The sequence below is a fragment of the Elephantulus edwardii genome, unplaced genomic scaffold (assembly GCF_000299155.1).
Source record: "Elephantulus edwardii isolate Elephantulus edwardi_28Jun2011 unplaced genomic scaffold, EleEdw1.0 scaffold00041, whole genome shotgun sequence".
In the NCBI taxonomy this organism is placed as follows: Eukaryota; Metazoa; Chordata; class Mammalia; order Macroscelidea; family Macroscelididae; genus Elephantulus; species Elephantulus edwardii.
This window is the reverse complement of record NW_006399791.1, coordinates 8,852,569-8,857,842: the sequence shown is the minus strand read 5'-3', so window position 1 is coordinate 8,857,842 and position 5,274 is coordinate 8,852,569. Positions and strand designations below refer to the sequence as shown.

Sequence of the window (5,274 nt, the reverse complement as noted above, 5' to 3'; positions counted from 1 at the left end):
TATTGCCTCAGTTCTACCGGATTGAAGAATTGCTGCTTCCTGTTAGGTTCATTTCACTTTCCATCACTCCCAACATCGCACTCAAAGCACCGAGAATTTCTACTGCAGTATTTTGACATAGACTTCAGTTTCTTTACATAATTTATTTTCGTTTTTAAAAATTCTTTCATAACCCTCTTGTGTGCCTTTAACTCACTTAACAATGGCTCTAATGAACCGCCCAGCTCCTGTGGAAGTCACATACAAGAATATGAGACTTCTTATTACACACAATCTAACCAATGTGACCTTAAACAAATGCATAGAGGAACTTAGGAAGTATGGAGTTACCTACCACCATAGGAAGAGTGTGGGAAGCAACTTATGACACTGCTCTTGTGGAAAAAGAAGGCACCCATGTTCTCGACTGGCCTTTTGGATGATGGTGATCCAACCAGATTGCTAATGACTGTTTTAAGTCTTGTAAAAAGTTTCTTGAAGAACCTGGTTGCTGTTACAGGTCTCAAGAGAGCCCCAGTGCTTGGTACCTTGGCATTAATTGAAGGTGGAGTGAAATAAAAAGGTGCAATATAATTCACAAGACAAAAATGGCATGGAGTTTTTTTTAATAGCAAGCAGCTTTTGTGTTTGGAGAAATATCATCCTAAAATGCGAGTACGCTTTAAAGACTCCAATGATCATAGAAACAACTGTTGTGTTCAATAAAATGGGTGCCTGATGGCATTGTCTAGGCAGTACAACTTGAAATAAGAACTTATTTGTCATGAATATTTACCAAGCTGTTAGCTTGGTGTATAGCTCTAATAAAGTTTCTGTAAGAGTTTTGAAGAGCTGTTTAACCAGGTTACAAGTTTGACAGAATTTCAGCCTCCATGTTTGGGTTACAGTCAGCCTTCCTGGAAACTCAGTTAAGGTTTCTTAATGTTCACCATTTAAAATGTACTTATCAAATCTGGTGGCCTAGTGGCAAGAAGGTGAACTGCAATCCCAGAGGTACATGGTTCCAATCCACCAGATGCTCTGCTGGAGAAGGAGGGGCAATCTCCTCCTGTACCAGTCAGATCCAATTTGATGGTACACACGCAAAAAATAATAAGCTTAAAAAATGTACTTATCATTTGTATCAATTGACTTTCCCTCTAATCATGGATAATTGTTATAAAACTCAAAATCCTTTCCCCAAGCGAGTATCTCAGCAATATATAAGAAATTTAGAGAGAGATTAAGTGCTAAAATACCCAGGACAATAATTGGATATTTTCAGTATCTTACAGAAATAAAGAGTCCCAGAACTATGAACACTCAAAAAAAAAAAAAAGAGAGAGAGAGAAAAGGTATGTTGCGCTAGGAAAGTTTGCTGTCAAGGATATCTTCAATCTACTAAGGAGTGATGATGCCAGCTTTTAAAATAAGGTGTACCTGGTTCAGAGCAGGGCCTTTTTAATCACTTTCTATGCATCCACGCTTTAAAGCCTCCAATGGTCATCAAAACAACTGTTGCATTCAATAAAATGGGTGCCTGATGGCATTGTCTTGGCAGTGGAACTTGAAACAGGAACTCATTTGTCATGTATATTTACCAAGCTATTAGCTTGGTGATAGGTGAAATAAAACTTCTGTAAGAATGTTGAAGACAAAAAAAAAAAAAAAAGAATGTTGAAGACTGGTGCAACCACTGTGGAAGGCGGTATGGCACTTTCTCAGAAAGTTGCAAATAGAGATACCATTTGACCCAGAAATGCCACTACTGGGAATAAACCCCAAAGAGACCATAACTGACATCCAAGCAGATATATGCACACTCATCTTTATTGCGGCTTTGTTCACAATAGCAAGGAGCTGGAAACAACCTAAGTGGCCATGAACAAATGAATGGATAGAGAAGCTGTGGTATATTCACTCAATGGAATACTACACTGCATTGAAAAACAAGGAACTCATGCAATATTATTCAAAATGGGTGGCCCTGGAGGACATTATGCTGAGTGAAGTATCTCAGTCACAAAAGGACAAATACTGCATGGTGCCACTGTTGTAAAACAGGACTGACATCGGGGTGGGGGAGAGACTGAGAAAGATGGGTTCAATAATGTATACTGCATTGAAACAGATGAGGGAGAAAACTGTTTAAAAGGGATATGTGATTAGGTATTTTTGTCATGACAGGAGTCTAGAGCAAAGGCTACATGGTGGAGTGGACCTGGGGGGAGGGATTGTAAAACAATGAAAGAATTTTTCTTTTACTTTTCCAAGAGGGTAGTGTACTAGGGGGAGGGTTAAGAAGGGAGAAAAGTGCAGCAATGAATGATGGAAATCCAAAGTCTCTGTAAATTTTTACTGAAATTAATAATAAATTTAAAAAAAAAAAGAGTGTTGAAGACTGTTTAACCAGGCTACATGTTTGACTACAAGTTACTAACTGGAGAGCTGGATAGTAACAAAAGAAGAATGAGTGCATTCAAGTTATGGTGTTGGAGAAGAGTGCTGAAGATCCCATGGCCTGCAGAAAGTGTCCCTTGGAGGCAAAAATGGTAAAGCTTCGTTTGCATAATCAATAAAATACAAGCAAACTTATGTCGTTTTGTGTTTGGTAATTTCTGTCCTCTGTGGGTTCTCTCTTTTTTCTGGAATGGGAGCAAATATGGAGCTCTTCCAGTTAGTTTGTCTTTCAAATTTCTGGCACTACGATTATGAGTAGGAGTATTAAATAAAACACGGAGTGCCTGGTTAAACTTGAATTTTAGATAATTAAAAAATAATTTTTAATAAATTTAAATGTGCTTATTTATGAATGCAAATTAATTAAATGAAATTAAATTTAGTGTATCAATAAGTGCTGGTCATGAAAGAAATGAATATATGGAAGACCCTTGTATTTAAAAGTAGGTTGGGTCCGAGGGCATAGTGTTATTTCATTTTGGAGGAACATTCTTCCAAGTTGTACATCACTCTTGTGTCAATTTGCTGTACTGAGGTAACCTGGGTTTGCTGTGAAGCTGAATCTTGTTCTATTGGGGGTCAAATGCTATCACAGCTGCCCATGGTGGACAGTGTTTGGTGGAGCTTTTAAGACAGGTTTGGAAGCAGGAGTGGCATCCACTTCCTAAATAACATGCTTCTGGAAACTCTATGAACCTGGAAAAATGAAGATAGTTATAGAAAGGCTTCAGGCCTTTTGTTCATAGGGTCGCTATGAGTCGTGCTCGACTCCACAGCAACAACTAGTTAATTGGAACTCTGGTGGCCTAGTGGCAAAAAGCAGAGCTGCAATCCCAAAAGCATGTGGTTCAAGGTCACCATCAGCTCTGTGGGTGAGGGATGAGCAATCTCCTCCGTGTGATTAAACTGCCTCTGAGAACCCACCAGAGGGTCAGCTATGATGAGTCGGTTCCAACTCAATGGCACACAACAACTAGTTAGTTAGTAATTGTTGTTGATTGCCATTGAGTCAACTATGACTCATAGCAACCCTGTGAACAAAAGACCTGAAGCCTTTAGATAACAATCATTTCTCAAAGTTCATGGAGTTTCCAGAGGCATGTTGTTTAGGAAGTGGAATGCACTCCTGCTTCCAAAGAAATTAGTATTACTAATTAATTAAACTAACTAAATTTTTTTGCTATTTAAAACAAACTTAATAACATTTATGTAATATCTGAGTCATTTATTCTGAAATATGATTTGTCATTTATCTGTCTTACATACTTTGAGCACTCCTATGAATTAGGAGCTGCACTGCAATCCTGGAAGCACTCGGTTCGAATCTACCAGCTGCTCCACAGAAGAAGGATGGGCGATCTCCTCCAGTGTGAATAACTGCCTTTGAAAACCCACCAGAAAGTCAGCTATAAGTTGGTTCTAACTCAACGGTACACAATAACACATAATTTGAGCACATGGCCAGGAGGACCCAATCCTTGGAGAAGTCATGCTTGGAAGGGTGGAGGGAGAGTGCAAGAGAGGAAGACCCCAGATTAGATGGATTGGCCCAGTGACTGGGGTAATGAGGGCAGGTGTGTTGCAGTCAGTGAGACTGGCTCAGGACGGGGCAGGCTTCAGAGCTATTGTACGTAAGGTTGCTATGAGTCGCAGGCAACTCAATGGCACATAAGTGCAACAATGACCCTTCTTATGAGGAAACAACATTCTAAGGTTCTTAAGACATGGAATATCCAGTTGCCTGACCCTGAACAACATAAGTTTTACTTGAACAGATCTACTTATAGGTAGATTTCTCCCTATGTCTGCTGTGATGAACTCAAGTGTTACTGATCATTTCCAAGTGCTCACCCAGAGATGACTCGAATCATAAAATATTGCAAGTGGATTCCAACAACACTTGAGCTCACTGCAATAGCAATAAAACTCACCTATTCCCATCAAGTTGGAGCCAACACATAGCTGACCCCCTCTCCTCCAGTGGGTTCCCAAGACTGTGAATTGCATAGGAGGAAATTGCCCATTTTTCTCCCCAAGAGATGGAGGATTCTAGCCAATAGAGAGGCGGTCTTTCGGTTATACTGACACGTAGAAGTTGTTCCAAAGAGCCTTAGGGGCATAGCGCATTGGGAAAAGTTAGCATTTCAAATCTATCATCTGATCCGCAGGAGAAGTTATAGATCTCTCTTCTGCAAAGATCTTTTTTCACTCTCTCTGCCTCCAGGTTAAACTGACTCATAATAAGCCTTTATTGGGTTTCTGAGGGGACCACCTCAACCTTTCTTCTGATGAGGAGCTGGGAGGTTCAAACTGCCAGAGAGGCTAGCCTTTGGGTTAGCGGTGCAACCCCTCATGGACTACATCACCTGAACTCACTCTGCAAAGATTGTTGTCATTGTTGTTGTTGTTATTGTTAGGTGCCATCGAGTTGCCTGTGAGTCATAGCGACCCTATGTACAATAGCTCTGTACCCTGCCCTGTCCTGAGCCAGTCTCACTGACTCACACACACTTATTCCCATTGCCCCAGTTACCATGTCAATCCATCTCATCTTGGGTCTTTCTTTCTTGCGCTGTCTCTCCACCCTGTGGAATATCAATTCCAAGGCAGTGGGTTGGCTTTGGCATGAAATGGGTCAATGCATATCAAACCCATTGTTCAAGGGTTAACTGCAATCAGAAAATTCCTTTTTACATAAAGAGGCAGCAGTGTGGAGCGGAGGAGTCTCTAAGCTGATCATCAGATCTGTGGGTAGTTTTATAAAAAGGTACCTGGAATTTCACCATTAAGTTGAAAAAGTCTCTTTTCTTGGTAAATGTGAACCATTTATTTTTA

The 5,274-nt window shown here is 40.3% G+C and overlaps 1 pseudogene; it reads left to right on the top strand.

The window, feature by feature from the left end:
- Positions 1–202: 202 nt before the first annotated feature.
- LOC102849181 lies at positions 203–705 on the top strand (annotated as a pseudogene).
- The last annotated feature ends 4,569 nt before the right edge of the window (positions 706–5,274 follow it).